Genomic DNA, 12,611 nt, shown 5'->3' on the forward strand with positions numbered 1-12,611 from the left:
AGTACCAGCAAAATAAGTTATATAAATGGAAAAAAAGCCATTACTACCAACTACATCTACTGCCAGATTCATGTTGAAAAGAAAACATATTTTAACATACATTAAAAATTACCTATGTGAATATATGTCTATCATATATATACTATACATACAACATATATACGTATATAGTAAGTGTGTGTGTGTACAGCACAATAAATTTTTTATACTTATTTATAGATAAAATTTTTATGTGTGGAAAGGTGAATAAATTTGCCAAAAGTTGTACTGCTTGTTAGAATTAGACCTGAAGTCCGTCACTGGATATGATTGATTCTAAAACTATCTATACCTTTTTATAGGATGCAATTTATCTGAACCTATGGTGATCACATAAAATTAACTATTTTCTACTTAAAAATGAAATAATTAACTTGTATCTCCTTGAGGTTGTAAGGCCTTCATAATATAGCCAAATCCTTTAAAATTCATGTGTTGGGGGGACATCTGACATGTCCTTTCACGTGGGATTGAAGAAAAGGAGCCACTGGCCACAGATATTGTACATATGGACCTTTTTATGAACATAAGACTTTATTTTGTTGTTTCCCTAATACATGGTCATGCAGTTCATAAATGAACACTTTTGGTAATCTGGTAAGCCTATTTAAAAGTTTTTTCTTACAGTGACCTAAAATATACTTTTCTCTGATTTCCGCCCATTGTCCCTTCCTTTTCTTCTGCTGTTTATAACTCTGGGAAGTCTGGTGCTGACACAAGCTGGAGCACCAAGAGCAGAGTCTTAAAGAAAAGACAAATAGGAAAGGGAATAACTGTCCTTACTATAGACACAAAGGTGAATAAATAGGACTACACAAACCTCAAGACCTAGATCATATGCTCCATACTCAATACGTTTAAGTTTTGTTGGTGAAGCACAAAAGAAACAAATGTGGAGAATGAATTGTATTCAAAGCCAACTGCAACATCTCAAACATAACTAGTCTATTAGGAGGTGGTGCATGGTAGACAGGGTTCAACCTTCAGAGGAGGAAGTCTTTAAAAGGGAGATGGTTGGTAAGGCACCCTTGAGAGGGTTCAGAGCAGGGGCCCAGTGCCAGTGGGAGAATGAAGTCAAAATCGGAGCTCAAATGCATGACGCCTACACGGTGAACAATTAGAAAGGCTATAGCTGAGATGAATAGTAGAGTTTGTTAACGCATTAATTCATCAAAAATGTTTATGGAGTATCTGATATGCTTTAGGCAGCACCCTGATAAGTGGTAGAGACACAATAGAGAAGAAGACAGATCAGATCTTTAGCCTTCAGATTCGCTGAATATCAAGCCTATGGCATTGAGGCTCAAGATTCAATTGTCAGGATTATATAAATCTATCCTATTTTTATACGTATGTTATGTTGCAGCATCATAGCTCTCAAAAATATGCTGAAATAAATTAGGCAAAAAAAATTGTAGAACTGCATCACCCTTTCTTGAAGAATAACATTGACACATCTGTTCAAATACATTAACATGCCCATTTCGGCTTACTCATTATGATGTGAACAAGGTGTTCCCATGTCATTGTAAATACCCACACCATTTCCTCACAAGATAGAATGCATCCTTGTGGTTGTGCATGAATGAGCGTTGGCAAGTGGCAAATGGTCTTTTGCCTTAGTTTTCTCTAGTGATCTACACTTGACATTCAGTGAAACTCAGATTTGGCATAGATTTTCACTTTCATAATGAAATAAGGAGGGGTAGGGAGAAAGGGAGAAGTGAGTCAGTCATTTTATAATGCATTAAAATGTGAGCACAGTAATTCCAAATTAATCACCATGTTGATGACTGCAGCTGGGAGATAATGCAGACTAATGGGTGTTTATACAATTTTAAAGCTATATAGCATTTTGACATACTTTTTTTTTTACTTTAGAACCACTAAACTGATTAATTTATCAATGTTAATCCTTCCTCTTTGTGTAAATCTAGTTGACAGCCCTTTGGGAGAGGTGTTGGAGATGCTGTCTACAATTCAATCCACCTATTGATGTGTTGATGGAATGCTAGGCTTAGGAAGGGTATTCATAACCCCTGTTATGATGTATAAAAGATCCAGGAAGGTACAGAAGCATTTTTGAAGTCTTGATCAAATGAAGTAAGGAGAGATATAACTTCAAAACACATTCCGTTTAAATCCAACAAGGTCTGGGTGAATATTTTTACTAAGAAGTGTTGTCTACATACTATAAAACTTTGGTTGACCCTTCCCTAGTAGATGACAACTTCACATGGCTCTTTCCTGAACAAACTCAGAGAAGGTGATTCTAGAGAAAGCTTACCAGGGGAAACAGATGTGTTTTAGAAGTGGATACTTTCTGGAAATGTTTATGTTTAAAAATACTTTTCCCCAAATTCTCTGTTTTGTATGAGCTTTGATTTTGCTGACTTTGGTCAGTCCCTTTTCAGGGATGTAAACTGTGCGATTGATGAAGGATTATTATATGGAACTTACAGACAATATACTTTCTTTTTCACAGAAGAAGTACATTGTTTTTTTCTCTAAACTTTAGGGAAAAATATGTAAAAGACCTTAAGACTAAAAGAACAAAATTTAAAAACACAAGTAGCTATTGTCAGTTTTGATTTCTATATTTGACATAAAAAAGGAAATAAGTTGATATATTTTAAAAATGCATTTGAGACACTAGAATGAAATATCCAAAAGGGACAGTTTCTGAAAAAGGCTGAAAAATATTCCTTCTGGGTTTCCTAACCCTAAATCCTTCAGCATAAAGAGATTTTATAGAAAGAGTAAGTAAAGAACATCAGGGAGTAAATAAATATGGTTGGGTCTTCATATTTGAAAGTGCAGAAGAGAAAATACTTTACCACTTCTTTCCTTAGATCATCTATCTCATCAGGGGTGGGATGGGGCATTATACAACTGCTTCTCTTCAAAAATTTTTTGTTATAAGTTTCCTCTATCCTTATATTTCAGAAAATTCAATAGCTCAATGTGCACTAATATTCTGGCCTCACCTTTTCATTCCCCTATGAATTATCTAGATATTTGCAAGGTGAAATTATGTATGAGGCAAAGGATGTGCCTTTTTTATTACCACAAATTCTCAGTTACAAATGGACAGATATACTTAATATCTGGGCTCTGGTATGCAAAATTTATTTCATTGGAAATATTTATGTTTAACTTGCTTGCCATCACTCCTAAATCTGCATGCTAGGATTCTGAAACATACCTGCAATAACAATCTTTCTGGTACCTTAATTCCTAAGAATTACGAGCCATAGTCATTAAAGAATATCCTCACATTTTGCAAAAGTGTAATTACCACATACCCATTGGGATTATAGATTCACAGCTTCTTTACTCTTAACATGGCTTTTTCCTTTGACATCCAATAATCAAGGGTAAAGGCAAATTCATCTGTTTTGTGCTTAGATCACTAAAAGTTAACTCACTCTCATTTAGGTTTATGTGCTCTTATTCTAGTGGATCTTGGAGAGAACCTTTAATCTACTGAATCTCCTTCCCATGAAGCTCAATAAATCCTACCTCAATTCACCAAAACTGGACAAAGTGCTGTTTTAACTGGTGTCCCTGTGTATCAGCTCACTCTTGCACTGCTATAAAGAACTACCTGAGACTGGGTAATTTATAAAGCAAAGAGGTTAAATTGACTCACAGTTTTATAGGCTTTACAGGAAGCATGGTTGGGGAAGCTTCAGGAAACTTAACTATCATAGCAGGAGAGCAAAGGGGAAGCAAGCACCGTCTTCACATGGTGCAGCAGGAGAGAGAAAGAAAAAGGGGAAGTGACACATAGTTTTAAACAATTAGATCTCCTGAGAACTCACTCACTATCATGGGAAAAGCAGCAAGGAAATCTGTCCCCATGATCCAATCACCTCCCACTAGGTCCCTTCCCCAACATTAGAGATTACAGTTCAACATGAGATTTGGGTGGGGACACAGAGCCAAGCCATATCATTCTGCCAGTAGCCCCTCCCAAATCTCATGTCCTTCTCACATTTCAAAACTAATCATGCCTTCCCAACAGTCTGCCAGAATCTTAACTAATTCCAGCATTAACTCAAAAGTCCAAATCCAAAGTCTTATCTGAAACAATGCAACTCCCTTCTGCCTATGAGCCTGTTAAATCAAAATCAAGTTAGTTGCTGCCAAGATACAATGGGGGTATAGGCATTGGGTAAATGCTACCATTCCAAAAAGGGAAAATTGACCAAAACAAAGGGGTTACAGGCCCCATGTGAGTCCAAAACCCATCAGGGCAGTCATTAAATCTTAAAGCTCCAAAATAATCTCCTTCGACTCCATGTCTCACATTCAGGTCATGCTGATGCAAGGAGTGAGCTCCCAAGACTCCACTTCTCTGTCTCTGCAGGGTACAGGCCTTGCAGCTACTTTCACAGGCTGGTGTTAAGTGCCTGTGGCTTTTCCAGGCATATGGTACAAGCTATCAGTGAATCTACCATTCTGGGGTCTGGAGGATGGTGGCCCTCTTCTCAGAGCTCCAGTAGGCAGTGCCCTAGTGAGGACTCTGTGTTGGGGCTCCAACCCCACATTTCCCCTCTGCAGTGCCTTAGTAGAAGTTCTCCATGAGGGCTCCACCCCTGTGCAGATTTCTGCCTGGACATTCAGGCATTTCTATAAATTCTCTGAAATCTAGGAATAGGCCCCCAAAACTCAACTCTCACCTTCTGCACACCTACAGGCCCAAAACCATGTGGAAGCTGCCAAGGCTTGGGGCTTGCACCCTCTGAAGCAGTGGCCTGAGCTATACCTTGGCCCATTTTAGCCAAGATACATTCTTTCACCAGATATGCTAAATCATCTCCCTAAAGTTCAAAGTTTCACAGATCTCTAGAGCAGAGGCAGAATGCCACCAGTCTCTTTGCTAAAGCATAGCAAAAGTGACCTTTGCTTCAGTTCCCAATAAGTTCCTCATCTCCATCTAAGACCTCCTCAGCTGGGACTTCACTGTCCATATCACTATCGGCATTTTGATCACAACCATTCAACAAGTTTCTAGGAAGTTCCAAACTTTCCCTCATTTTCCTGTCTTCTTCTGATCTCTCCAAACTGTTCCAGCCTCTGCCCATTACCCAATTCCAAAGTTGCTTCCACATTTTCAGAGATCTTTATAGCAATGCCCCACTTATCTGGTACCAATTGTCTGTATTAGTCCATTCTGACACTGCCAAAGAAAAAAAGGCTATGTGAGACTGAGTAATTTGTGAAGAAAAAATGTTTAATATTCCTGTACAGCAGTTCCACAGCTGTACAGAAAAGATGGTTGGGGAAGCCCAGAAAACTTACAATCATGGCAGAAGGGCGAAGGGGAAGCAAGCACCTTCTTCACATGGTGGACTGGGAGAGAGAGAGAGTGAAAGGGGAAGTCGTATGCAATTATAAACAATCAGTTGTAATGAGACTCACTCACTGTCATGAGACAAGCAAGGGGGAAATCCACCTACATGACCAATCCCCACCAGGTCATCCCACACTGCAACATTAAGGATTACAGCTCAACATGAGATTTGGGTGGAGACAAACAGCCAAACCATATCACCCAGCTGCTGGAGATATTTTTCCTGAAAGAAAGCAGGTATACTGTCTATTTCAGTCTCAGATGCTTCACATTATTCTCCTAATAGAAGACCTAAGCTGAAACTCCTGGATGTGGCAAAGGATAATGTGAAACATACCCTATTCATTGACAGAAGAAGAACCTGGGGCACCCACTAATTTTAGAAGTCTCAGGGAATCAAATCTTTCAGCTGTTGACATATTTGATCATATACTGTATCCAAGATCTTCCAGGGCTTTCCTCAGAAATATTATGTTTATTCAGTTACATCTTTCTTAAAGATGGTGGAGGACATTGTATTTTCTGCCCAAGGCCCCATTGTCCTGGTGATCAGCAATTCCGTGTACTACCGCCCCTTTGATTTATTGATTTACTCCAGGAATACCTGGGCTACTGCTGTCTGCTTCTGCGTTTTCTTTCTTAGTGTCCTGCCTTTCTGCCCTCCAAACATTCTGGGGCAATGAGAAAGGGTTAGTCTTTAATCTGCCTCCTTTAGGATCCATCAGGATAAATTCCCCTTTTTCCCTCAATAACTGAATGTGCCTAATAAGTCTTTGATTCTTTTACCATCATGTACCAGGCTTAACATTAGCGCACTCTGACGTGAGAGGAGTGCTGTGTTAGCCTTGTTTCCTCTCCTCTCACATAAGCTATTCAATCATTTTTACTATCCAGCTCACATGCAAAAAATGTCTCAGACCTAGATCAAAGAAATCAGAGACGAATTCAAAGACACAAGACTCATAGATATTTTATTAATTACCCAACAGTGATACCTACCAAATTATACATCTGAGCAAGTTTCCCAGCTATTCTTCAATAGAATTCACTCAAGACAGTGGTAATACTCAGCAACCTCATATGGGGTGAGAAGTACACTATATCTGAGAAGCCCTGAACAATCAAACCTTCTCCTTTTAATTTTTATTTATTTTTATTTATTTTATTTTTATTATACTTTTGGTTCTAGGGTACATGTACACAACATGCAGGTTTGTTACATATGTATACATGTGCCATGTTGGTGTGCTGCACCCATTAACTCTTCATTTACATTAGGTATACCTCCTAATGCTGTCCCTCCCCCCTCCCCCCACCCCACAACAGGCCCCGGTGTGTGATGTTCCCCTTCCTGTGTCCAAGTGTTCTCATTGTTCAATTCCCACCTATGAGTGAGAACATGCAGTGTTTGGTTTTTTGTCCTTGCGATAGTTTGCTGAAAATGATGGTTTCCAGCTTCATCCATGTCCCTACAAAGGGCATGAACTCATCATTTTTTATGGCTGCATAGTATTCCATGGTGTATATGTGCCACATTTTCTTAATCCAGTCTATCATTGATGGACATTTGGGTTGGTTCCAAGTCTTTGCTATTGTGAATACTGCTGCAATAAACATACGTGTGCATGTATCTTTATAGCAGCATGATTTATAATCCTTTGGGTATATACCCAGTAATGGGATTGCTGGGTCAAATGGTATTTCTAGTTCTAGATCCTTGAGGAATTACCACACTGTCTTCCACAATGGTTGAACTAGTTTACAGTCCCACCAACAGTATAAAAGTGTTCCTATTTCTCCACATCCTCTCCAGCATCTGTTGTTTCCTGACTTTGTGATGATCACCATTCTAACTGGTGTGAGATCGTATCTCATTGTGGTTTTGATTTGTATTTCTTTGATGACAAGTGATGATAAGCATTTTTTCATAAATGGTGCTGGGAAAACTGGCTAGCCATATGTAGAAAGCTGAAACTGGATCCCTTCCTTACACCTTATACAAAAATTAATTCAAGATGGATTAAAGACTTAAATGTTAGACCTAAAACCATAAAAACCCTAGAAGAAAACCTAGGCAATACCATTCAAGACATAGGCATGGACAAGGACTTCATGTCTAAAACACCAAAAGCAATGGCAACAAAAGCCAAAATTGATAAATGGGATCTAATTAAACTAAAGAGCTTCTGCACAGCAAAAGAAACTAACATCAGAGTGAAGAGGCAACCTACAGAATGGGAGAAAATTTTTGCAATCTACTCATCTGACAAAGGGCTAATATCCAGAATCTACAAAGAACTCAAACAAACTTACAAGAAAAAAACAACAACCCCATCAAAAAGTGGGCGAAGGATATGAGCAGACACTTCTCAAAAGAAGACATTTATGCAGCCAATAGACACATGAAAATCTCCTTTTTAAAAGGCCTTGTCAGAAACAACTTATGCTGCTATATAAGGCAATAATTTTGCAACTCAACAAAGGCATATCCTATGTGCCCAAAGACCAGTTTCCAAAATTTGAAATTCTTGTGTGCCAGCAATTTTGCAATCTCAGTGTATCTGAGACTCTTGTCATAAAACCTGGACATTTCTCATTTATGTTCTTTTAAGCTCTTCCCTGGGGCAGTCCTGGCCACAGAGTACCATAGCAATGATGGACATATAGATGGGATTTAACACTACAGAAATGGGTGAAGTTGCTTGGAGTAAAGATGTTGAGTGAGGACAGCAGGTATCCCAGGACTGAGATACAAATTATCCTAATATTTGAAGATTGGGGAGAAGGAACAAGGAGAGTCTCTTAAGGAAGACTGATAAAGAGTGGTCAGAGAAGTAGTAATAGAATCAGAAATGTTTGAAAACAAAGAAACAGACAACTGTATTGAATGTCTCTGAAAGTTCAAGTAAAAACAGCAATTGAAAAGTATCTATTGGGGGCCGGTGTGGTGGCTCACGCCTGTAATCCCAGCACTTTGGGAGGCTGAGGCAGGAAGATCACCTGAGGTCAGGAGTTCAAGACCAGCCTGGCCAAAATGGAAACCCCCTCTCTACTAAAAATACAAAAAGTAGCCGGGTGTGGTGGCGCATGCCTGGAATCCCACCTACTCAGGAGGCTGAGGCAGGAGAATCACTTGAATCTGGGAGGCAGAGGTTGCAGTGAGCTGAGATTGTGCCACCGCACTCTTACCTGGGCGACAAAGTGAGACTCCGTCTCAAAAAAAAAGAAAAAAAAAGTATCTATTGTGTTTGTCAGTACCAGAATGGAAAACAAAAATAAAGAATAGGCTTGGAGAGGAAATGGGCTTAAAGAAGTAGGGATAGTGTATATAGAAAAGATTTTCAAGAAGCTTGCTCATAAAGGAGAGTTAAAGCAGCAAGACCAAGAATGGTGGCCGGGCATGTGGGTCAGAAGATAGTCATAACTATTATTGTTATAAATATAATGCTATAATCTGAGCATTGTGCTAAGCATTTTACATGTTTTAGTCTGTGACACATACTATAATTATCTTTAATTTACCTATAAGGAAATTGATGCACAGACACTGAATAACATCCCTCAGGCCACCCTGCTGAGATTTCAATGTAGCAGTCCAGTCCAGTGCTTGCATTCCTAATCACTGCACTTCTCTGTTTCACCCTATGATGATGGGCATATTTGGAAGGTCCAGAGTTTCTGCTATGGCTTTGCTACATGTGTTCTATGTGACTTCTCAAAACTCAACTTTTATAAGCTTGTCATCTGTATGTACAACACATCTATTCCTGGATGTGTGGGGAAGAAGAAGACTATAAAAACATTACTGTTACACAACACCTCCATTGGTTATGAATATGTTTGCAACTTAGAAACATTTCATCCATTCCTCAAAAGAAACAAATAGACATTTCAAGAATTTTGAAGACTATTCTTATTTCTATCCTTCAGAAGGCAAGGAAAAATATACACTCACATAAAGAAAATGATTCTAATAGAGATAGAGTGTTCCATGGGGATCTGGTTGAAAACACGTAAAGTCAAACATGATAAAGCTCCTAAAAAGAACCTTGAGAAACAACTGCTCCGACAGAGAGGGGGAAGATGACACATTTGGGTCCCCCTGGGCTGGAGTGATGTTATCCTGAGAGGGAGTGTGATGGGAAGATGGAGAGCATGGAGTCTTCTTAAAAGACATTGAGAATGTTGCTGGGGGGAAGCATCATCTCAGGGGTCCATAGTGGTGAGGACCTCAAGTCCTTTGTCTGGGATTCTAAACACATTCATGTCCCTCTGCTGTAGAAATATTACTCTAGACTAGAGAAGTTACTCTACATCAGTTTTAAATGAGTGCTATTTTCCTCTCTTGCTACTACTTTAGCACATCCTTGTTACTTGTAAATAATAGGATGTGCTGCTTTTATCTAATTTTTAGAATAGAATAGGACTTCATGATGCCAATCATTTTTCTAACTTTTGCAGTTATACAGTCACAGAAGTATTGCCTCCAATCCTAGCTCTTAGTCTTGTAGTCCTGCAGATTAAAGCCACAAATTCACAATATGACATGCTGTGAAACCTAGATATTTGATAAATGAATATGCATTCTCTGTAATGCTTGCATTTTCACCTCCTGCCATTTGCTACTTCCTTACAGGGACATACCTGCAAATAGACACATGTACTAGCAGTTTCTATGACAGGTTTGTCTCTCTGATTTGTATGTGTTGCCTCCTTTATGTATTGTTCCCTGTTGTTTGCTGTCGTAGTCCATTCAGGCTTCTATAACAAGTTGCAGAGATTATATGGATTACAAACAACAGAAATTTAGCTCTCACAATTCTGGAGAGTGAGAATTCCAAGACCCAGGAGCCAGAAGATTCGGTGTCTGGTGAGGGCCCAGTTGCTGTTTTAAAGAGAGCTGTCTTCTAACTGTGTCTACACATGGCAGGAGGTGTGAGAAAAAAAGGAGCTCTTTGTGGGTTTTTCTTTTTTTTGAGACAGAATATTGCTCTGTTGCCCAAGCTGGGGTGCAGTGGCGCGATCTTGGCTCACTGCAAGCTCCGCCTCCTGGGTTCACGCCATTCTCCTGCCTCAGCCTCCATTCATGCTGGTTCTTCCTGGCAACCTAGTCACCTCCCAAGGGCCTCACCTTCTAATGCCTTCACATTGGGGGTTAGGATTTCAAAATATGGATTTTGAGCTGACACAGACATTCAGACCATAATATCTGCTGACTAACCTTTCATTCATATGATAAAATACAGTTCACATATCTCAGCTTCCCAAAGTCCCTCAGGGATCTCTCTCAGTGAAGCTCTGTATGTTTCTTTCATAGTATTTTCTGTTGAAGACAGGGATTATGCCACATTCATCATTGTAGCATGAAGTCCAAGGCAAAGTGTCCAGGATGTAATAAGTAATAATACATATTTGCCCATTATAAATGATGAACCCATGAATAGAACTCAAGGTCTCTAGGTGTCTACCAGTCCTATAGTGTGCAGTGTACCAATCAGGGAACAGGGATACTTTAGTCAGCATCCGGATGGGAAAGATGGCACAGTAAATGGAGTAATTGAGAAGATTAGCAAAGGGAATTTTTTACAAAGGTGTAGCCAAGGTTAAGGGAAACCATCAAGGGGTGATAAACATGCAGAGCAGTTACAGCAGAGACTGTAGGGCCAATGTGAGGACCGTTTACCAAACCTGCAGAGAGCCACATACAAGAGCTCCCTGAGAGGAACTGTGGCCTAGGAGGTGGGAAAACAACATGCTGCCAGTCACGGAGGGAAGACAAGAGGTCATCAGCTCACTTGCATCTCCTACTGTTCCTTTGTTCTCCTACAGGTGCTTCCCATTGGTCAATCCCAGCAGGAAACCAGTGGGTAAAGCATCCAGTTGTTGTTGTCTATAAAATTCAGACTCCTGAGGCTCTGAACATGGTGAAGCCAGATAGACATGGAATTAGAGGAGCAAACAAATATATATAGCACAAAGAAAGGGACCGAACTCATTTCTTCAGCAAGTGAAGGCTGATGGAGGGATTCTGGAGACCAGGGTAAGATAAACTGGAAAAGGTTCAAAAACAGCAAGTAGGCCAGGCATGGTGGCTAGCACCTGTAATCCCATTACTTTGGGAGGCTGAGGCGGGCAGATCACTTGTGGTTAGGAGTTTGAGACCAGCCTGGCCAACAGGGCAAAACGCTGTCTTTACTAAAATAACAAACAAACAAACAAAAAGCCAGGAATGGTGGCAAGTGCCTGTAATCCCAGCTACTCAGGAGGCTGAGGCACAAGAATTGCTTGAACCCTGGAGGCGGAGATTGCAGTGAGCCAAGATGGCGCCATTGCAGTGTAGCCTGGGTGATGGAGTAAGATTGTCTCAAAAAAACAGCAGGCAGAATTAATACAGACAGTCCTAAAAAAGTGTCAAGAGTAAAAAACTGAGAAGAATAGTAGAAACCAGATGTTATGCCATGCAACATGAACCCAACATTGAACAGGCGATTTTTAATGAGAAATAGAGGGTAGAGCCAAGAGAAGTTCTCTAAGACAATAGAGTTGGTTGTAGGGACTTTTTATAAAATACCTGCAAGTAAATAGGTTTATTTATGGGTGAAAAGAGAGCTGCTGAGTCTGCAGAACTGGTTTTGACAGCTACAAAAAGGTCTAAGATATGATTTCTAACCTTAGGAACTCTCTAAATTGCTAAGGCAAACAGTGCCAGATGTAATTCAAGAGTGCAGTCCACATCTTAGCATCTCAGGTCTCTGAGGATGGTCCTGTAATTGCCAATCCTTATCTTTGAAAACCATTTTTCAAACATTTCCAGCAACAATACCCTGACATTCTTTGGCACCACAGGCATCATGCTTGCAAAGTGGATGTTTATGCAATTATATTTTATGCTATCCAAAAAGAACTACCAGTAAGTTGGTTGTTGTGGATTTATTTAAGTTTTAATCAAATCGCTACACATGGGGCATGACTTGACGTTTTATTTTCGGTCACTGTCAGCTCAATGAAGGAAAAGGTCATTTGCACAGATAATGGTTACTCTAGAAACAAGGTTCCCCTTTCCCTCTGCACCACCATTTCTAGGCTTGTTGCTCTCCTATAGTACTGCAGTTCCAGAATTTTTTAGTGGCAAGAGACAGAAACCCAACTCAGACTAATGGAAGCAGGAAAGGAAACTGGGAAACACAGGACTGCAGTGGGATTGGAGTGCATC

This window comes from Nomascus leucogenys, chromosome 16 (assembly GCF_006542625.1).
Source record: "Nomascus leucogenys isolate Asia chromosome 16, Asia_NLE_v1, whole genome shotgun sequence".
Taxonomy (NCBI): domain Eukaryota; kingdom Metazoa; phylum Chordata; class Mammalia; order Primates; family Hylobatidae; genus Nomascus; species Nomascus leucogenys.